Source organism: Kogia breviceps, chromosome 9 (genome assembly GCF_026419965.1).
Source record: "Kogia breviceps isolate mKogBre1 chromosome 9, mKogBre1 haplotype 1, whole genome shotgun sequence".
Lineage (NCBI taxonomy): Eukaryota > Metazoa > Chordata > Mammalia > Artiodactyla > Physeteridae > Kogia > Kogia breviceps.
This window is the reverse complement of record NC_081318.1, coordinates 45,594,929-45,618,698: the sequence shown is the minus strand read 5'-3', so window position 1 is coordinate 45,618,698 and position 23,770 is coordinate 45,594,929. Positions and strand designations below refer to the sequence as shown.

The window sequence follows — 23,770 nt, the reverse complement described above, 5'->3', positions numbered from 1 at the left end:
TGATGACTCAAGTCTTTTTTTCATCTTTCTATTTTTGAACTTTGTTTCCCCTCTCTCCACTCAAATTCAGCTTTCTAGAGCTCCGCTTACATGGATTGTATAGGACCCAGTGTGTGGTTAAAGACCTTGGAGATGCCACTCATTATGTGGGTCTCCCATGGCCATGCCTGTGCTTTCTGGCCTGAATCCACCCTGGCTATCCAGGGTTGGGCACCTGACCCCGACTGGACCAATCAATATCCTTCTCCAGGAATTTCCTTTCCAACTGGAACAAAGGGGAATGGGTTAGTTCTCCTGAGTAGTAACAGAAGAGAACTGTAAAGTTTTTGGCTTGTAACTGACTATTTTCTGCCATCAGGAACATCCCCAGTTGCAGTGAGAAAGAGGGAAATTGCAGGAAGAAAAGAAAACAGATGGTGGTATTTGAAAACTTGGTTCCTGATGTTTCACTTTTAAGTCAGGAAGAGTGTCATTCATTTTAAATGACCAAATTGGCACCAAAGTGGAGGGACCAAGAGAAAGGAGGCAAGGAAACCAGTTGAGAAAATATGTTAATAGTTTCCATGAGAGGTGATTAGAACCTTTTTTTGAGTCTTTAATTTTAGGGATGAGTTGAAAATATAACTACCTGTTCATAGATTAGATGTGGGAGTGGAGAGAAAGAGGAGGCTAAAATGTGCTAACCTTTCTTGTTGTGTGCCCAACAGACAAAAGGATGAAGTTGACACCATATGCAATAATGAAGTTGAGAGAAGGAGGCCAGATACAAAGAAGCACATACTGTATGATTCAGGTTATATAAGCACAGAGCTAGGCAAAACCAGTCTGTGGTGTCTGAAACCATTTTGGTAGATGGGTATCTGAAACCACTCTGGCAAGATGGGCTGTGAAGTGGCTTTGGGGGCCACTGGCTGCTTCTTACCAGCTCTCTATTTTACATTTGGTAATGTATATATGTCCATGCCACTCTCTCACTCCATCCCAGCTTACACTTCCCCCTCCCCCTCAATTTCAGTGCTTGTCCTCCCACAATTTTCTGCACAGTAGCTAGAGCGATCTATTCATAGTATAAATCAGGACCAGTTCACCACCTTCTTAAATCCCCTCAGAGGCTTTCCATTGCATTTCAGATGAAATACAACATTCTTGACTGGCTACAGAACTGTCCACTGTCCTCTCTAGCCATCTTCTATCTTCATACTCCCAACATTCCAGCTACACTGACCTTCTTTCTGTTCTTTTCGGACCAAGTTCTTTCTCATCTCAAGTCCTTTGGGAATGCTGCTGCCCTCACTAGAAATATTCTCATTTTCGTTATTCTTCAGGTCACAGCCTAAATCAAACATCCTCAGTTAAGCAGTCCAGCCATACTGTACTTCTCCCTCATAGTATCCATCATAATACATAGATATAACTTATTTGTACATCTTCCAGTATAGTATAAACTTAGTGAGGGCAAGGTCCACGTCTAATTTATTCACCTCTGTTAGGCTGCACATAACAGGGTCTCTAGCACCCAGTAGGTGCTCAATAAATAATTGTTAATGAATGATGATTGCAGATGTTCTCTCATTGGTGTGTTTTCATGGCCGTTTAAAAGGGAAGTTTGAAAATGTATTCCCCTGCATCTATGCTTATGCCACCATCTTACACAGACGTTGGCAGATGTGAGTCTTTAATTGCAGCTCTTCCTATTATATAAACTAATTTCTAGATGTAAGCTAACTAAATCTTAGAAGCTGTGTTGTCCATTTGGAGTTTCCTTGTGTGGTGTTCAGATGGCCTGGAAGAATGAAAATGGCATCAAAATCTGCCTAGTATAATCTCAGTGAGTAGTTTATGCATCAATAGACTCTAGTTCAATAAATGGCAGGGGGTACCTTTCAATTATGTTGTTTTCATTCTGTCACCCAAAACAGTGCTGCACAAATTGTAGGTGTCTTATACATGCTTACTGATTTAATCATAAGTCAACAGACCTCTCTTGCAGAATGATAGCTTAGCATTTCTTAATTTTTAGTGATCATTTCCTACTGCCAAATGGACCTCCCTTTCCTACCAAACTGATTAACTCCTGAAATAGTAAGAGCTAACTCCTTGTTGAAAACAATAATTGAAATCATGATGTTTCAAAATGTCTCTAGCAATGTAATGTGTTTAGCTTCTTTTATTCTCATAATATTTGTGTTAGTTATCTATTACTGCATACCGAATTACCCCCAAATTTAGCAGCTTAAAACAACAAACTTGTACCATATCAGTTTCTATAGGTCAGGAATCCAGAACAGTTTAGCTAGTACCTCTGGCTCAGTCTTCTGAGACTTGACTTAGGGAAGATCCTCTTCCAAGTTCACTCATGGCTATTGGCAGACCTCAGATCCTCCTTGGCTGTTGGCTAGAGGCATCACTTCCTTGCCATTGGCACCCCCGCTCCTCTCCCCCCTCTGCCCCCACATAGGGCAGCTCACAATATGGCAGCTGGCTTTTCCCAGAGGGAGGGAGGAGAGAGAGACCAAGAGAGAGAAACAAGAGAGGGCAAGTCAAAAGCCACAGTCTTTATGTTATCTAATCTCAGAAGTGATATGCTACCACTTTTGCCCTATTCTGTTCATTAGTCACTAGGTCCAGCCCACACTCAAGGGGAAGGGAACACAAGGACGCAGATACCAGGAGGCGAGGATCTTTGGGGCTTTCTCAGGAATTGCCTAGCACAACATTTTCTCTTATTACTTAATACCAGAAATCTTCCTTATTTTCTTATGGGAAATTGCAACCATATAATAAGCAATCATATATCCAGCACCTAACTTTAACAATTGTTAACATTTTGCCATATTTGCTTCATTAATTTTCTTATTTCCATTTAAGTGTTTTTATGTTAGTTATGGACATCATGACATTTCACCTAGAAAAACTTCAAAAGACATCCATGGAAAAGGAGTCCGTGTTCCTACGTAATCACAAAACCATGATCACATTTGACAAAATTATCAATAATTCCCTAATATTGTGCAATAATCAGACCATTTTAGAATTTTCCAAATTGTTCCCCAAATGCCTTTTACAGCTGGGGTGTCCAAATCAAGTTTTTGTGACCCTTAATTCTCTTTGAACTGAGAAGATCCTTGGCCCATAGCTCTGTATTAACTTGTTTTTCTATGCTAGATTATTGTTACACATTTATTCCTCAACAAGAAACACAGTTTGAAAGAATTCAAATGGAAGATAATTCAATGATTCCTAAGTATGCCATTTAAATTATAGATTTTAATCAAACTCTTTTAACTCATATATATTATGAGATTTAAATATTTCTGATCTCAACCACTTTCAGAGTAGCAGGGGACTGCTTTTTTATTTCCCAAATTACATGCTGTTGTTTTAGTTCTTTCTTTGTTTTAGTCACATGAATTATTATTTTAATTTTTAAAATCTTAGACAGTCTAAATTATTATCAAATTCACTTAATATATTAAAGTTTAAAAATATATGATTGTCTCAATAAAAGGAGGAAAAGCAATGACATTGATAAAATTAAATACATTTTTATTACTAAAAACCCATACAAATCAGGAAAGTCTTTAGAAACCTATGAAGAATATCTATCCCAAACCTCAACCAACATTGTTTTTTATAGAAAAACTTTGAAAGAGGTCTCTCGATAGCAAGAAAAGACAAAAATATCCATTCTCACGGTTTTTATTCTACATTGTTTTGGAAATTCTAGTCGGTGGAATAAGATAAGGAAAAAAAATTAAAGTTATAAAAATGAGAAAAGAAGAAACAGAACTATCACCATTTGTGGACAATAGAACTATTTCTAGAAAACCCCAAATAATCTACAAATTATTTGAAATAATAAGAAAATCTATTAAAGTATTTGTATTTAAGGTCAATATACAAAAATAATAAGTACCAACCACAGTTAGAAAACGCAAATAAAGACAAAAACCTTTTTATTTACAATAACAACAACAAACTGTAAAGGACATAAGAATAAATCTAACAAAATGTGCACAGACTTGTATGGAGAAAATTAGAAAACTTTGTTAAAAAGCACTAAATCAGCCTAATAAGTGGTGAGGTAGTGCGTGTTCATAGACAGGATAACCCAATGTTGTAAAGATGTTAATTCTCTCCACATAAATTCAATGAATTTCCAATCAAACTCTTAAGAGTGTTTTCCATGGAACCTGAGAAGTTGGTTCTAAAATTTGTATGTAAGACCATGGAGTCAAGAAAAGTCAAAGTATACAGAGGAAGAGATGGATGGAAGAACTTGCTGTACTTGGTGTCAAGGCTTGTTATAAAACTATGTAATTAAGTCAGTATAGTATTGATGCAGGAATAGAGAAACTGACCAACAGAACGGAAGAGGGAACCCAGAAATAGACCTACGTATATATGGAATGTTTATATGTGACAGGGGAGTGTTTTAGATTGTTGGGGGAAAGAATAGAGAATTCCAAAAATAGGCAGAAGAACTAGTGGTTTTTAATACAGAAAAAAATAATGAAGTTTAACCCTACCTTACACCATGTACAAAACCCAGTTACTGAATTTATATATGAAAGACACAACAGTAGAAGTTTTAGAAGAAAATATTATCTTTTTGACCTCAGGTTAAGGAAAAAGGCTTTTTGGCTTTTTTAGATGAAGCACAAAAATAGTGTCGATATTAAAGTGTAAAATTAACTCATTAAAACTCTAAAGAAAATGAAAGACAAGTCACAAATTCAAAGATATGTAACATTTAATTCGCAAAGTAATGTTATATACGTGTGCATGTATTTCTACAAATCACAGAGAAAAAAATGGAACAAAAGACATAAAAAACATTAATTTAGTTTTATCTTTGATGAAGATTTTAGAAATTAATAGATAAAATTCCTATTGCTTCAAACCTTATACTTTGACCCATCTCTAATAAACTAATTATTAGAATTCACATTAAAATTTGTAACACAACTTTAAGCTCTAGATGGTTTGAAAATAACTTTTTTTATTGTGGTAAAATATACATAACATACCATTTTACCATCTTTTTTTTTTTGCGGTGCGAGGGCCTCTGACTGTTGTGGCCCCTCCCGTTGCGGAGCACAGGCTCCGGACACGCAGGCTCAGTGGCCATGGCTCACGGGCCCAGCCGCTCCGTGGCATGTGGGATCTTCCTGGACCGGGGCACGAACCTGTGTCCCCTGCATCAGCAGGCAGACTCTCAACCACTGCGCCACTGGGGAAGCCCCATTTACCACCTTAAAGTGTATAATTCAGTGCCACTGAGTATGGTAGTCACTACCACTATCTATTTCTAGAACTTTTCATCATCCCAAACAGAAACTCTGTGTCCATTAAGCAATAGTTCCCCATTCCTACTCTCTCCAGCCCCTGATAACCACTATTCTACATTCTCTGTCTATGAATTTGCCTATTCTAGATATCTCGTATTAATGGTATCATATATTTGTCCTTTTGTGCCTGGTTTGTTTTACCTAGTATAATATATTCAAGGTTCATCCATGTTGTAGCATGTGACAGAATTTCATTCCTTTTTACAGCTGAGTAATATTCCATTGTATGTATATACTACATTACACTTATTCATTCATCTGTTGATGGACATTTGGTTGTTTCCACCTTTTAGCTATTACAAATAATGCAGCTATGAGCTTTGGTGTACAAGTACCTGAGTCCCTGTTTACAGTTCTTTGGCGTATATACCTAGGAGTGGAATTGGTGGGTCATATGGTAATTTTGTTTAACTTTTTGAAGAACTGCCAAACTGTTTTCCATAAAGCTTGCACGTTCCCACCAGCAATGCACTAGGGTTCCAATTGGGAACATCTTTATGTGTCACCCTATCTGATTTTGAAACAAAATTTTAAAATGCCAAGATTAATTCACCTAGAGGTGAAAAGCAATAGCTAAATAGTGAACCTATGTGACATTAAAACCTGAGACTTGTGGATTTCTTCTTGTTTGGTGGACTTTTCAGGAATACCTAAGTGTAGTTGAAACAAGCTTCTTTGTCAGCAGGTAATGTGAAAATTGAATTTGTTGGTGGTGATAAAGTTCACGTCTGCTTTCTTTCGGGGGACATTGATCTGGGAATATAGTTTACTGTAACCTGGTGATTTCAGTAATACAAATGCAACAAAATGTTACTTAAAAACAAAACATAAATTCAATCGGGAGTGGCAAGGCAATTAAGGGGAGCTCTCTCCATTTTGTTGTCCTTCTGGGACATTATGGCAGCTGCAGCCAATATTGAACAGGGAGCTGCAGCTGTTTACAGATGCATTAGGAAGAAGAGATTTTGGAACTCAGTTGCAGAATTTCTCCCGTGCAAAAGAAAGGCCAAAATTGTCAGAGAAGGGGGATAGCTAAGGGATATGAGTAAATTTAATTTTCAGCAAGTGCTCGAGGTGCTAATACTGAGCATTACAATTGCAATGAAGCAAAATCTTGGTTTTGAGTGGTCACAAGAAAGGTGATCTAAGTTCAGAACAGTCCAGTCATGCCTTTATTTCCCAGTATATCCATTACTCTTACATAGGCCCGCAAAAGCAGTGTGTACCAATGCACCTTTCATTTAGGGTATTAATATAGTTCCTACATGTTAAAGAACTGTTAGTGTTCCAATTATCCATGAATTGCAAGGCTGTCCAATTCCACTATGATAAATTCAATGATTATAGGTAGGTACTAAAACATCAAGTCTTCTGATATTTGATTATCCTTAACCTAGAGCTTTGATAATAAAAAGATTTTTGTTGAAAATGGTATAACTTCAAATTGGAATAATGAGACTTAAAGGGGAACATTTATAAACCTGGGGCTCTTGGTTTTGACTTGTGACTAGATGCTTAACAGGTGGTCTGCCACTTGCCTTGTGACTCTGATGACATCATCTCTTTGCCAAGATGTCAAAGCCGAACACACACCCAAAAGAACAGGAGCTACCTCTGTAATTCAACAAATTATATTTATCGTCTCATCTGGCTATACCCAGTTGCCCAGGAGTATGACTTTTGGTCATTATTCTTCACCATATATGTGGTTGTCATGTAAAAAAGCCAAACAAAACAGTCACAAAATCAATTTATTTCCAGGGAAGAAAGGGGGTTTCAAGGCATGGAGGAGGACCCTAATCCCTTTGGGAAAAAAGCAGAAAGGTCAATTTGGTTTATTAAAGAGCTGATCCTTTTAGGTTCAGGATATAATATACTTCCTTTAATGCCATCTAATAGGAAATCAGAAACAGTCCAAAAGCATACTATTCCCTGAGGAAGAGTCAACACAAAATTAGTACCACCAGGCCAACTCCAGCTCCTTCTGCGGCCTTAAGCACAGAATCCTGCAATGCAAATGTCATTTCAGCTTCTTGGAATCAAATTTAAGGCCTGGTGTATAGAAGTGTTCTGGTAGACACATATATATAAATAAAGGAAGGGCAAGTAAATTGTACTTTAGAATGATCTGGCAGATTTGTGCTGTAGCTTAAAAAAAGAAATGTATTTTTCCCATAAATGACACATTAATGAACACACACTAATTGGGTATTTTCTATTGCTCAGCACTCATAAGGGTAGATTATCTGAGCAGATTCTTCAAAGGAGAAAGAGAAGGGGCTCCAAAGTAGGGTCCCAGGACCAAGGTGAGCCAGAAAGGGGCTTACCTAAGGTAGGGCACCTGGTCAGAATTAAGGTCCAAGAGGTCAAGCATTCGTCAGAGAAGTCTGTGGTTAGAATCAAACCTCAAGGGCACAGAAAGAAGGGACAATGATTTGAAGTGGATGATAAAGTGTTGGTGAAGAACCAGAGTACTTGTGGCTCCCTTGCCTGGTATCTGCTGTTCAGTAAGAAAGCAGGCACAATGGCTTCAAGGCACCACGAGTGTGTGCCAATGAGGATGGGTACAGACACATGCCACATGCAGTGCTTCTACTCAAAGGACTCCCAGTGTAGCTGGGCCGACTCGATCATATGTGAAGCAACCAGAGAACAATTCAAAATAGCAAATGATGAAGGACTAAATAGTGGGTTGTGGACTGACTGTGTGAGATTCAGAGAGAATAGTCAGTGAAGTCCTCACAGAGAGGGGAGATCAAGCAGACTTCAATAAGCTTAGGGGAAGGGAGAGGGATTGGGGACATCCCAGGCAGAGGTACAGCATGTACAAAGGCTCTGAGGTTGAAGGAACATGGCAGCTGCATGGGTCATGGGAGATTAACCCACAACAAACATGGCACTGCACAGACCACAGGAATCTGGCCCCAGCGGAGCAAATGGTGCACTGTGAGAGCCAGTAGAAACTGGGTCTGGCTGGAGAAGGTTGAGGGCCAGAAAAGATTTGGATGAAGTAGAAAAGAGAGAGCCCTGAAGGCAATGTGAAGAGAATACTAGTCAGGAGGGGAATAGGGAAAAGTGGGAGAAGGAAGAGACAGAGTATGAGGAAACCACATGGCAGCCAGCTGATGAAGTGGTCCAGCCACAATGCTTAGTGTAGAAATGATAAATGTCAGGACATTTTAGAAGGAAAATCAACAGGGTTTGTATTTTGACTGTAGATGAAGTTTAAAGAAAAGAAGAGGAAAAGTTCAGAATTTCACATCTGAGTGAAAGTAAGATTAGAGAAAGGAAACTTTCCATGTGAACTTGGTTGTGGAAAAATGACTATGCATGTACTATCGAGCATACTGATGTTAAAGTCACATCTAAACATCCAAGTGGAAATGTCCAGTGAGCAGGAAGAAAGATGGAAATAAAGCTAAGATAATAACATAGGACAGGAAATACAATTTGACATACACAAGGTAATTCTCAGTGAGTTGTATTTTCATTTATTATGATCCTGAGAGGAACTATTTTCTGTATTCCACATGGGATATGAATTTATGTCCTGGAATTAACTGAGTACAGTTTTCCCTTTATTAAAAGAAGTAGTAAAATAAAGCAATCTTCTTGGTACCAGAATGGAGAGGAGAGAAGTCTACATACAATCTAGAAATCTAATAGTCAACTTGGGTCAGCATTTTCTTTGAGTGTTGAGAGTCCTTAACCATTATTTGAAGGCAAAAAGGAAACCCATCAGAATGTTCATCAACATTTTAAAGATTCTAGTGGAAAACTCAACATAAGATCCAGCAGTAATTCTTTCCCACTGAAGCCCAGCCTCTTGGTCTAAGTATCACTTCCTTACTGAATAGAACTTCTTTCATGGAAACAGGTTGCTTTGTTTCCTTAGTGTGATCTCATCAGAGAAATCTGTTGTTTAGCGTATACAGGTTGATTTGGTGGAATGGTATCTCTCTGTGGTGTTATGTAAATAGACTTATAGCCCATCCTTCTGATAGTAACTTAGGCTATAATTAGGATGTATGTGTAATGATGCTGTGTGTGTGTTTGAGAGGGTGTGTGTGTGTGTGTGTGTGTACGGGCACATGTGTGTGCTGAGAGCAGGGGGTAGAGAGATGTGTAAGCAAGTCCGTGTTAAAGTTCTTGATGTACAGAAAGTCGCCAATTCACAAAGGACTTTGATTACCTCTATCCATTATACACACACAGTGAGTGAGCGTGCTACTCACCATCTGTCATCTATTTCATTTGCATCACCAGCACCTGGCCTGTTTATCTGCTACATTCGTTTCTTCGCTGAATTCTTATGCTGCTTTAATAAAATATAGAAATGTTATTGTTAAAAACCAATTAATTTACAATCCTCTACAGAGATAGTATTACTTATAATTCAGTTTGGCTTCTAATGATCTGCTTTCTTGCAAAATGACTTAATTCTTGTGTCAAAGATTAGTTATTAGATATTACCCTGCTGTACGAGTCATGTACTGCTGAGGTAGGCAAGGCAGCTTAGAATGTCCCTGGCCATTAATCAGGAGTCTGAAACATGTTCTTGTTTAACTCCTTTAAGAACCTGGCTGTAGACATCATGCCCTTAACTCTTTCCTTGACCAAATGCTCAGACAGCATGCTTCCTACATTAGGTTAGATGTGGTGCATGGAGATCTGGAATTTCCAGTGAAAGATTTTGGTCATTAGGAGCTTGCATAAACATATATAACTTGAAATTCTCTCCAGTTCCATGTATCCACGTACATTTTTATTTGGCTATTTCATACAGAGTTTCCTTTCCTATCCAGCCATATTATGAATGAGGTATGAAAAGATTGTCTCCTCTCCTAAACCAGGACTTTGAAGTGAATGTGGTTGGCTGTCTCACAATGACGGTGTTGGGTGTCGTTTGCCTTATTATTACAGTGTTATCCACACCCATCATGCAGGCCAACCTGCTCACACAGGGCAGTCTGGCAGCTCTCAGCCACCTTGTCCACACATTTCAAGAATGGACTCACTAAGCATATGGCTATCGCCAGCACATTCTAGAAACATCAGCTTGGCCCAGAGGTATCTGAGAGAAAACTTATTCTTACAGATTAAAAATCCTTATATGCCTTCAAAGATTTTTTTTCAGTATAACATTCTCAAGCTGCCCATGTCTTTGCTTTTTAAACCTTCTGATGTAACCCGGAATTTAGTGTGGAAATTATTATTTCCTTTCTTGATTTATTTTTGATTATAACACATGGCAAATGACATATCCTAACAGTGGAAAATATAGATGTATATATATATGTATATTTTTTGTATTTTATTTACCATAGGTACAGAATATAAATATGCTTACATTTAAAATTATGGCTATAGAGACTAGGACCTGTCCTGAGAAATCTAATGAATTGCTATGAAAAAATGAAGCCACAAAAGTAATTGCTGGGGATTACTAATAACTGAGTAAGGATATTTCTCAAACCTTGAAATAACTCAGTTAGCTGAATCTGAAGTGGCCAGAGAATTCAATAATACAGACCGAAAGGAGAATATCATTTTGATGTGAAAGGGGGAAAAAATCTTTTTCGTGGTCTCAACTAAAAAGCCAGCATTCTACATTTACAAAAATCTATTTTTTCAATAATGCATTTGTTCTGCTGATACATTTTAGTTTTATAAAATGCATTTGCTGCCAGCTCTGGAACATATGCACATATGAAAACTACAGGGGGGCTACAAAGGTAGTGACACTTTAGTTTGACTTCTTCTCTGGATGGTGCCACATGCAAAGCATGAGGTGCTCATTATTTTACAACAGCAGAGAAACCAGCTTTGCAAGATCGGGGCAGACAGAACTTGAACAACTGTCTTAGAAGAAGCATTTTCTTTTTTGTACACTTATAATATCAAGGGAACTGTGCCTAGCTCCACACACTTTGTCTTACATAATAGGCTTTCTACAAACAATCAGACTCATTGGTAAACTCCCCAAGATCATCTGATTTCAGCTATATGTCTCATCCTGAATGCTACTCTCTGAATGCTCAGTCCATTATACATGGTATTTTAAATAGCTTTTCCTGCCTGTTCATACACATTTTTATAGTCTTTTGCTAGTAAAATTAAACAGGAAAGATGGTATTTAATATGAGCTTGTCCCCAAACTTGGAAGATTTAGAAATTAGGTCTGAGGGGGTCAAAGGGAGAAAACTACAGGACTGAAGATGGACAAATGGTCTCCAAATCTGTTCCCTGGTGACTTTGGCTCAGGTTGATATGATTTATAAACTTCTTTTGGAATAACAAATACTTCATGTCCCTGAATCATTGCTCTATATGCAAAGTAAGGATGGGAACCAAATGCCAAAATATGTCCCCCAAAAGAAAAATTCCCAAATAACCCTATTCTCCAAAGCTTATTCTTCAGTTTCAGACAATACATCATCAACCTCAGAAATAGGAGCTGAGCCAAGCAAGCTGCAATCTAATATGGAAATGTGTCCTGGCCACGGTACTGTGTCATTCTTCTGAATGGGATCACCTGCACCCATCTCTCCTAGGAGAAAATTTCAAACAGAGTTAGCTCCTTAAACCTTCTAATTAAAATGAGAAATCCCCAGGCTTCCATGACTCAGCCTCAGAAAAAGATTATTAGGAATTTAATAGGGAAAATATAGCAGCTCAGACCATCTGTGACCCAGTGCTCTGCGAGAATTTAAAGAAAACTGGAGGGAGGCAGCACACACTCCAATGTACTCTTGAGGAGTACTTTGTAGGAGCTGCAATAAATCAACATAGTTAGAGTACAGCCTTTTTCAGATTTAATTACTGTTACATAATTATTAGCAAAGCATTCTCCTCTGAAACTGTAAAACTCATTACATCAAAAACCCCCAAGCTCCTGATGGAATTTATGAACTAGTTACTTTCTTTCTAGCCCTGGGAAAATAGTGGAAGAGAGTCCAGATTTGTCTCTGGCTTTTTAGAGGCAGAGGGAGATTTCTTCCCCTTGTTTTGTGTCATTTTAATAGGTTTCTGAACTGGCTTTCTATGGATCATTCTCTTAGACATCTATTGTATATTCTCACCTAAATATCTGTTTAAACGAGTTCCATTCCACTGGTAAAAGGTACTAAGCAAGTAAATTTCAAAGTATGTGGACAAGGAGCTGGCTGATTTTCAAAAGAGTGAAAGATAAATAATTTTTAAGTGTCTGATTTTCTTTTTTCTTTTTTTTGATGGTTCACGAAGAGTCAGAAAAATCACAGCAAGTCATGGGGCTTGTGTTGGAAGGTCCAGTGTCAACATGGGAGTGATCTGCATGCAGTGGTTCACTGGGTCTGGCTGGGCATCTCTTCACGATACCATATGCAAGGACATTGCACAGATAACTTGAAATCGGCCACGGTAGGAGTATTTGCGATACAAAATTGGCAAATGCTACCATCTAGGCTTGTTCCCTGCAGAGCCTGTTGTTAAACACTTACCAGCATAGCACTGTTACCTTGTTCACCAATGACACAAGTGTAAATGACATCTCTATTGTCTACACAGCTCTATCCTAGGATAAATGTCCCTCACCGGAACACTGTTTCAATCTAACTTTAACAAAAATTGGTTTACTTTAAAGTCTGGCTTGGGTAGGATGTTTGTTCCAGGAAGCAGGAATACCATACAGTGGGATTCCTTTGGAAGACAGGTAAATGCCCTCGCCTGTGCCTAGTTAGCTTCTTACCCTAGCCGTTACTGAGCTCAAGATCGGGACATTCCTTCCAATGTGGGTCAGGCAGCCTCCCCGGATCCTTAGCCCCTCACCTGCAGAGAACTGCGTCTGCTAGAGAAGAGTTTGTTCTTGCTCCTACACTCAGAATATCCAGCCAGATGTTTTCTGTTGTATCTGTAGGCTCTCCTGGGATTAGCTCTTATCACAGTGAGAGGAAGATAAAGGCAGCTGAGGCTTAACCAGTCAGCTGCCTTGGACCTGCTCCCTCCGTTACCACGTTTCCATTCCTGACTGTTCGCCAGCCCTGGGACAACCTTAGTTTCTCCCTGGAGATCTCCTAATCCCCACTTTCTGCAGGATCTCCCACCACGCCTGCTGCGCATAACTACCTGGTAGCCAAACTAAATGACTTCCTGCCCCAAACATGGCCCATGCTCTTCCACGCTATTTTTTTTTTACTAATAGAAGACGTGACTAACACACCTTGCACATTGTTCTAGAGTTCTGTTATCACGTTCAGTGTGTACATTCTACACTTCAGATCATCTACTGATTTTTTCTTAGCAATCTGCTTTAACTGATAAGACCTCTCACTGCTTTTTTTTTTTTTTATAGCAGCCTGCTATTTCTTTTTAAATTTATAAATGTGATAGCTTTCCAAATCTCTTGGAGAATAATGTACTTAAAATTTTCTTTTGTTTTCAGCATTAATTCTGTGTTCTCCGGATATAGTTCTTTTGTTTGCTAAATACTGTGTCTCTTGCATGCTAGAGTTTTTCTTGGATGTTTGGTGATTCTTTGTGGTCTGTTCGTATTATAGATGAGGATCTAATTTAAACAATGTTATTAGGAAGCGTTATTTCCTCTGCTCAGTTGAAACTTCCTATCCGCCCATGAATTTGTGTTCTGATTTGGAAAGCCCTACTTCTGCCTGCTGGAGGGAGGAAGAAGACATATAGGGCAGGGCAGGCTTTCTTTTCAGGTCTCTGGGTGGTTTTTCTTCTGCGTTATGAAGACCAGTTTCTTCGTGACCATACATTTGTTAGAATGCTGTGTGGTTCTAGAGCCCCATACCAATTGCTAAGTCTCTCTTGTCAGAATTCTGAAGTCACAGAGGACTCCAGAATTTCATCCATAGCCAAATGCCAAATCCAGAAGCATGAGATTATGGAATTGCCCTAACTTTTTTGCCACTTAATTCTTTAACTAGCCAGTCTCTCTTGTCTTCCTTCTAAGCCTCTGCTGCTTCTGCGTTTGGAATTATTAGAGTTTCTGTTGGGGAAACTCACCTGGACACAGAGAATTCTCTTTCATTTGAAGTGGTTGTAGGTTTTTCAGTTGCATTTTCCCTTTTTCTGTTACATATTAGAGAAAATTTTCTTTGCTCTGATCTTTTGGTACTATACTGTCCAGCTTTTGAGCGCTGCTGTGTATTTAATTTTTTATCTTCTTCCTGCAGTTTAAGGGAATTTGGGGAGATAGTGGTCATGTGTCCTCAGCTTTCTAGAACTAGAAGTCTCCCTCTCTTATTTTCAACAATACTTATTTCTGACTCAATTTTAACTATACCTGTAACTTAACAAAACAGAATTTAACTGTAGCACTGTCCACACGTGTGGCTTGCAAACACATGTTTAATGAAATCGCGTTAATCACATAAAATACTAGGGGTCTGTATTTTAATTAGGATATGTAACTCTGGACCTGTCTATCCGTTCCACATTTCCTGACTCATCACTGAAGAAAATGCTACTTTTTAATCTAAGCCCATTATGAGGTATGAGGCACATTAAGAACTACCCAATTCTTCTCTCTTTATTTTTGAATATGGTTTAAATTATATCTATTAATTTCTTTTGTATTTTAGTAGGAAAATGTTATTAAAAAACCCACGAAAGCTTATGGTGCTGATAGTCTTTTTAAGAAATCTTTGTGCAATGAACATCACATGTTATTCTCTAAACTGTCACTGAGTCTATGGTTGAAAAATACTGAGCCTTTTGCTTAATGCCAGGATTTATTGTTTCTTTTTCTAAAACATCATTATTGTAGGCCCAAAGCTAATTTTTCAAGGGAAGGAATGTGTTTTAAAGATAAAGAGGAGAAATGATAATATTTTCCCATTACAACTTGCTAATTTGCAATAGAGTTACATTTGAGCAGAAAATTCTTAAATATATATTTGTGAATATCAGTTATAGTACCTGGAATCTTATACTATAATCACATGATGAATCTATTTCAGTTTTATTGCCATGGCAATTAACCACTTAAAGATTTATTCTGTTTTCGTAATTCTTCTCTATATTTTGTCAGATGGATGAAGTCACTTGGTATAAATCTAGAATTCAAACATCTGACTGAGAGAATAAATGCTGTGCTTTAAATTGGTCAGCATGGCAATGCAGAGAAATCCTAGAGGGTTACAGATGATATCAATCACTTGCTACACTCATGACTAATTTAATCTCCTTCTTACCATGTTCTCCCATCAGCCTAACACTGCATGATCTATCAAAGTCTCTGCCACAGTGTGACTGGGCCAGAGATGGAACAATTTATTCAGCCAAACCTATTTGGCTACCATCTGATTCGGGTTTTGTAATAACTCATCCTGGCTTGTTTGAAATTAATTGTTATCATGGTCTATGAGGAAGGTATTTGATTAACAAGACAGAGGTAACATGAATTCAGCACTTATTCTGGGTCAGGCACTGTTTTCGGCATTTTGCATGTATTATCTCATTTAATCCTCACATCAATACTATGAGGCAGGTGCTACTGTTAGGTGAAATATCCAAGGGAAAAACGTGAGGGCCAGAGAGAGTAAGTCACCTGCCCAAGGTCACACAGATGGTAAGCAAGGGATCCAGGATTTGCCTCTGCATGGGGTAAATCCACAGTCCGTGTTCATATAACCCCTTGCTTTAAAAGAACAAGACAGTTTTTGTTCAGAATTGTCGGACTGTATATTAAACATTTATATGTAAATACAATAAAAGGCCCTAAATATTAAATGAATTGTATTTGATTAACTGAAGGATATGTATACCCAAATATTTTATTTGAATTACTTCAGCTCATTTATGGACTTGAAAAAAAATAAGCACGTTTCCATTAAACTACCTCTCAGTCAAATATTTTCTTAGTTTATATTGACTTTTCCCTTCTATTAGTCTGAATATATTGGTTTTTACTCAGTGTTCATACCTTCTAATCTGAGTTAAAGAATACCTTTCCTATCCGTTTAAACTCTCTGCTTGTCACTGCCTTTCTGGACCTAAACCTCCTGCATGGCTTGAGACTGCGCACCTTTGCTCATCTGTTCCATCCCTGAACCCAGAGGCAGACCTAGGTTTGGGGAACCTGGAGTTTATATGATTGGGGTGGAGGTGGGGCAGGAGACTTTTAACACAAAGAATGCAAAGTGCAAAACACAAAATTAGGTCCAAAATGAGTGATTAAGGTGAACAAAGGAATCACAACACATTAGAGATTTTTTTAAAGCTGGAAAATACTACAAACATTAAGAAATCCAGGGCTTCCCTGGTGGCGCAGTGGTTGAGAGTCCTCCTGCCGATGCAGCGGACGTGGGTTCGTGCCCCGGTCCGGGAGGATACCACATGCCTTGAAGCGTGTGGGCCCGTGAGCCATGGCCGCTGAGACTGCGTGTCTGGAGCGTGTGCTCTGCAATGCGAGAGGCCACAGCAGTGAGAGGCCCTTGTACCGAAAAAAAAAAAGAAATCCAAAAATATAGACACACACACAAAATATTTTTAATAGTTAACTGGCTGACAACTTACAAATACCTTTTTCCCCCTACATTATTTTTTTCCTGCATAATGGTTGATCTACCCTTCCTATAACAACAATTTGCTAATACAATTTCTAATAGAGTAGAAAGCTAAGCCAGTCTTTCCTCTACCACAGCTGAGCACAGTATCACTTTTGTTTAATGGCCCATCATTTTTATCCAAAGTGTGTGTGTGTGTGTGTGTGTGTGTGTGTGTGTGTGTGTGTTTACAAATCAATTTAATTATTAGCAAAGAAAATATACTTCACATATGTTCAAATCAAGATTTTGTAATTTCACACTTGTTTTACTGAACTTTCCAAAATGGCTCTACAAATGGCAGTTAAAATGGTACTTTTTTAGCTCTATCAAATGTGTTATTGCATCAGAAAAAGGGGGAAATGTATGGTCCATTTATACTTGGATATGCTGCCTTATCAGATGCATTCCTGACAGGAGAGAACTCCATTTGGCCAGTCCTGGATGAGACTGCATGTTCCACTTACAAATATACATATCTGATAATTGGAAGAATTTCTCACTACTAGCTTCTGGCTTCATATTTTTCCCCCATTAGCACTAGTACTATAAGACACAGTCTATGGTACAGGACCTTGAGGGTTAACTCAGCCTACTTGGGTAGTAGGACTATTCCAGAAAGCCATTCCTGCACCTAAAGAGCCAGCAATAGTCTTGAATGACTGAGGACCACAACCCCAGACTAAATTTATCCCCAACTCAGCTTTCCTTAGCCAGATCCCCAAAATTTCATCTATAAGGAGAGGTCATGTGAGAGAGAGAGAGGCAGAGGGGCAAAGGCAGATGTTCATCCTGAGTCTTTGCACACACTCTGGACCAAGATCCAGGTACCCAAGGCCCAGAATTCCTTTCACAAATGTACTCGGGGCTGGTTTCCTCAGCTGCTGACCTGCTGGGCCAGTCCTTGCATAGTGAACCATGCTTTCTCAGCCTCTAGTGATGGCCAAGAGGAGTCGGGGGTGGGAAGAAAAGGAGGACAGGCTGGCACCTAAAGGCTGTCTTTCCCCACACTGCCGGGGTCCCAAGTCAGATTATTCTCCATTTGAACTAGGCCTTCCCATTCATTATACAGGCACATTTATCAAAAGAGGAGTATAGGACATATTTTATTTAATAGTTTGTTAGCTAGATTTATAACTTAAATGTTTTACAATGAATGTGCAATCCTTGTATTATCAAAACTAATAATGAAAAACTTGTCAAATGTCAAAACATGCAAACAAAACTTTAAAAGCCTAATCTGGACATTCCATTTGGGAACTCTTTTTGGCGTGTCAGGAAAGTGCACTAGGCCATCAGTCTGCTGTATCTTTGGAATCTGGGAAGGGTTGAAGGGACTTAGGCAGTAACATTCAGGATTACCAAGATCCCAATGTTACCCACCAGAGTTCTTGGCCTCCTTAATCCATAGAAACTGGTAAGAGGCCAGACAAGAAGTTCAGGCAAGGCTTTAAGGGATTTGTGCTGCAGCACGGGGGAGCGAAAACAAGTAGCAGGTGCCCTTGCTTGCTCCCCGAGGGGGGTGGTGCGAGCTGCTCCCTTATATGGGATGAGGGTAGGGGTGGATCCAGGGGTCGGCAGGAGGGGTGGCTTAGGGGGGGTCTTTCCACACCCTTGGTGGTGCTGTGTGCAGGGGGTGTGCGCGGTACCCTGCTTTTGCTCCAGACACCCTACTTTTGCTGGCTTTTTGGTCTTTTTGTATCTTGTTCATAATTTGCCCCAACTGCACATGCTCACAATTATGTTTAGTCCTTTATGGTGTCTTTGTATTTTGTTGCTAAAGGAGATGTTTGTCCAGGTGCAAGCACCTGCAGCAAAGGGTCCCAGGTTCCCACCTGCCTGTCTTACCCAGGCCTGTGGGACAGAGAAGGCGCAACAAATGCTGCTCCAGCTCCTGGAAAAATACCCTGACAAAGCAGGACACATACTTCGGGGCTTGGGCAAGTAGAAGCACATCTTGCTGCTCATATGATAGGAGCCTTGTCACCGTGGCTGAAACTAATAAGCAATATGTCCCTCATACCACTCCTGAGGGATGGAGCCAAGCATAGATCTCACAGCCGAAGACCATTTTGGATTGGTGGGGTCACGCACTCAGTATGCTGATAATCACATAGCCAGAATCTGTAATATTAGTACAAAGAAATCATTCTTGGATGAAAGAAAATTATTCTCTTTGGAAAGAGAGAAACAGTAACACGAAGCAGGATGGTGAGTTTTCATTACACAGCTTTTTAAAATTCTAAGCACTCTTATTTGTGTTGTATAACACTTAGAGAATGATAGAATCAGGACACATTATTAGGAATATAATCATATAAACAATCAGATACCTTCTCCTTACTCATCAACTGTTGTCAAGTACCTGCCGTGGGTCCCCTCCTAACCTAACCCCGATTCTGTGTCCCCCTGTGTCCAGACTTGGACAGAAGTTTTAAATTCTAAGAGGTTGTCCTGAACATCTGGGCTTCAGGACGATCAGGCCAGCGCTCCCAGTGAAAAGAGGAAGTGGCCCTGGAGTTTTGTTCAGCTCTCAGGTCCGCATGGTGTTCTGACTCACACGGCTTAGGAAAAGCTGGAAGGGAGAGATCAGAGCCCCACTAGGGCTCCTCAGTGTGAATCCCTCCTAATGATCCTTTTCCAATCAGAAGGGAGTAATTTCCCTCCACCTCATTATTTTCCTGCCTAGCTTTCCACCCTTTGAAGCTGAGTCTTTCCTTCCATTAACAACCAACCAGGAAAGTGTACTCACTAGTACTTCGTACTAATCTTATAGTTTTATAGCCTGACCTCTGACCAATCTTTTGACATAAGTGGTTTCTTAAAGGGGCACTGCCTTCTTTTTCTAAACTTATTAAAAGACATGAAAAGGCTTCTACTTTTTGGGGGGTTCCCCTGGAGAAAATCATGCACACAAAATACTGTTGTCTTTTATTCAGGTGGTGGTGTGCCTTTTTGCCTGTCTCCATGTCAGGTTCCAGATTGTGGCCTGGATGCTCAGTATTCAGAAACCAGGCAAGAAATTAGCATTTCAAACTGGTATTATTCTCTCAAAAAAACAAACCCAATCCAAAAATGGGTGGAAGACCTAAATAGACATTTCTCCAAAGAAGACATACAGATGGCCAAAAAACACATGGAAAGCTGCTCAACATCACTAATCATTAGAGAAATGCAAATCAAAACTACAATGAGATATCATCTCACACCAGTCAGAATGGCCATCATCAAAAAATCTACAAACAATAAATACTGGAGAGGGTGTGGAGAAAAGGGAACCCTCCTGCACTGTTAGTGGGAATGTAAATTGATACAGCCACTATGGAGAACAGTATGGAGATTCCTTAAAAAAAATAAAAATAGAACTACCATATGACCCAGCAATGCCACTGGGCACATACCCTGAGAAAACCATAATTCAAAAAGATACATGTACCACAGTGCTCATTGCAGCACTATTTACAATAGCCAGGACATGGAAACAACCTAAATGTCCATTGATATATGAATGGATAAAGAAGATGTGGCACATATATACAATGGAATACTACTCAGCCATAAAAAGGAATGAAAATGAGTTATTTTTAGTGAGGTGGATGGACCTAGAGTCTGTCATACAGAGTGAAATAAGTCAGAAAGAGAAAAACAAGTACCGTATGCTAACACATATGTATGGAATCTAGTAAAATGGTACTGATGAACCTAGCGGTAGGGCAGGAATAAAGATGCAGATGTTGAGAATGGACTTGAGGACACGGCGGGGAGGGGAAGGCTGGGGTGTAGTGAGAGAGTAGCACTGACATATATAAACTACCAAATGTAAAATAGATAGCTAGTGGGAAGCAGCTGCATAGCACAGGGAGATCAGCTCAATGTTTTGTGAACATCTAGAGGTGTGGGATAGGGAGGGTGGGAGGGAGGCTCAAGAGGGAGGGGATATGGGGATATATGTATGCATACAGTTGATTCACTCTGTTGTACAGCAGAAACGAATACAGCATTGTAAAGCAATTATACTCCAATAAAGATGTACAAAAAATAAAGGGAATTAAACATTTTTAGAAAACGGATACTATTCTTATCTTTTAGGACAGGATTAGCACTTGGTAAACACAAAGAGTACTTTATGCATACAGTATAAATGGATTCAGTTAAACAAACATTTATTGAGCACCTGCTGTATGCAGGACATTGTGTTGAGTGCTGTAATGAGTGCTGTGTAGGTCAACAAGATGACCAGGATTTACAATTTGATAGAGCATATACCTTTACATGGATATACAGTGGTCCCTCGGCATCTGCAGGTGATTGGTTCTAAGACCCCTGCAGATACCAAAATCCATGGTTGCTCAAGACCCTTATATAATAAAATGGTGTAGTATTTGCATACAACTTATGCACATCCTCCTGTATATTTTATATCATTTCTAGATTATGTCTAATGCCTAATACAATGTAAATGCTATGTAAATGTGAACTGCAAATTCAAGTTTTGCGTTTTGGAACATTCTGGAATTTTTTTACAAATATTTTTGATCCACAGTTGGTGAACCCACAGATGCCAAACCCTTGGATTCGGAGGGCCACTTGAACATAGAATTCTTAAAGTTCACAAAGTGAATAAATACAATAAGACCAGGTGATGGAGTAAACATCTCAGAAAGTCAAGAGAGAGATGGGTAACACATGTTAAGATTGGGGAAAACAAAGGGAATCCATGATTCAGATTTTCTTTCTCATATTTTCTTTCTTCTACCAGGGCACAGCGTTTTCCATGGTCTGGAGTCTGTATTCAAATTGATAGATTTACAATGTTTGCAAACATCTTAAATATTTAGGCTTGCAGTGAAACGTCCAAGGAAATACAGTCAATTCTTAAAAGTCACAAAACACAAACAATATTATAGTACACTCTTTGCTGGAAATACACAAGTCATACTTGTCTCATCCTTAAAGCAAGATTTTGCCATTACTTTACTAAAACAGTGAAACTTAGACATTACCAGGACTTTCTGAGCAATACTATGGAAGGACTGTTGAACTGGTTTTTGAAAGACTTGGGTCTAATTTAAACTCTGCTCCTTGCTAACAGTATGAGTTTTGGAGAGTCACCTACTTCTCTGCTTTTCCATATCCAAGACTAGTAATTACATTCATTTACTGCAAGATGTCAAAAAGTTTGTTGTGGGCTTCGCTGGTGGTGCAGTGGTTGAGAGTCCGCCTGCCAATGCAGGGGACATGGGTTCATGCCCCGGTCCAGGAGGATCCCACATGCCATGGAGCGGCTGGGCCTGTGAGCCATGGCCGCTGAGCCTGTGCGTCCAGAGCCCGTGCTCCGCAACGGGAGAGGCCACAACAGAGAGAGGCTCGCGTACAGCAAAAAAAAAAAAAAAAAAAGTTGTGATAATCCATGTAAAATAATGCTTAAAGGTATCATTCAGAAGGAAAGCATCACTGTTTGAACAAGCTTTGAAATAAACTCTTGGGTATAGTTTGGTTCCTGTTTCACTAGTCGTAAACAGTTATCAAAGTTGCGTTTCTATTTTTCTTCACTGATCTTTATAGAATGTTTCTTTTCTAATTTCTCCACTTTTTCTAGCTTAGGATCAAAACCCATAAGTCTTTTACAAAGATGTGCACCTTTGCATCAGTTTGAGAATAGAAACCCTTTGGGGTCGTTTCCCTCATGTAACCTTGCTCCCCTTTCTTATGGGAACATCGTTGTTTGGTATGAATCAGAGCCAAAGCATATTGCCTTTTTGTATTCTCAGCTCCTGTCTTCCTCCCCTCTCTATCACCCACCCCTCCTGTAAATAACAGAAGCAAAAATGTGCAATTGCCAAATATAGAGTTGAGAAATCTCTGTCACTAATTTTTTTTTTTCTGAATCATAGGTTTCTCTTGTCAGTTTAACTTTTGAAAGTGGCAGTAAAAAGAATTTGGCAAGACTTACAGAATGAAATGGAGTGACTAAAGCAGAGACTTCATCACGATGGATGAAGAGATCCTTTCCAGGACAAATTCTGGAAGAAAAGTGGTTGATCTGTCTGATCTGACAACCAGGCTTCATGGTGGGAATGACTAAGGAAGAAAAGCAGTTGCCCACACAAAATACCCTGAGGGGCTCTGTGGAGACACAAGTTCCCAAGAAAACGAAACACTAAAGGAAAATACAGGTGAGAGACATATTCCCTACTCTTTAGGCTGATTGTTCTCTTTTAGGCCTGAGACATGAAGTACAATTAAAATATTTGTTTCTCATCGAGCATGATGCAAGTTGTGTATCTCATTCATTAGGGAACTTGAACTCCTTTTAATGGAGGCATGAAATCTAGCTGTGAAACCCAGATGACATATCATTCTGGCAGGATCATGAAGAAGAAAGTTTAAACTCTGAACAACTCTTTTATCTCAGCATTCTTAAATCAGCTTGGTGTGTAGGGGTGTGTGTGTGTGTGTGTGTGTGTGTGTGTGTGTGTGTGTGTGTATTCCTTGTCCTTCATCGTCTAAGGAAAAACAGTAAAAAGAAAAAGGAAGTGGCGAACGAGGAAAAATAGATGAGGCTCGGCTAGCATTGGAGACTGGGTGCTTTTGGTTTTTCTCCATCACTAAATCTCTATGTAATAATAAGCCTATATATTTTAAAACATATTTGTTTAATACAATATAAATAAGAAATAAACCAAACCTCTAATTACATAGTTTGAAAGTCAAAGCTTCACACTGGTTAGGTCAAGCGCCCTCCGACTAGACATGCTGGGCTCTTCTGTAAATGATTCAATGGAGTGACCAGAAACCTAAAATTGAAGCCATATGGAAACTTACTGTGCACATTAAATTGTGTGTAGCAGTGTTAACAACATCTTGATT

At 39.2% G+C, this 23,770-nt stretch overlaps 1 long non-coding RNA gene across 3 annotated transcripts in view; it reads left to right on the top strand.

Moving 5' to 3' along the window:
• LOC136794842 (uncharacterized) overlaps positions 1 to 23,770 on the top strand; it is a 110,698-nt gene that overhangs the window by 77,642 nt on the left and 9,286 nt on the right. For all 3 annotated transcript variants that reach the window (XR_010842170.1, XR_010842169.1, XR_010842168.1), the window contains one exon: positions 22,795 to 23,076. This is a non-coding gene — a long non-coding RNA (uncharacterized lncRNA). The remainder of the gene's footprint in view (positions 1 to 22,794; positions 23,077 to 23,770) is intronic.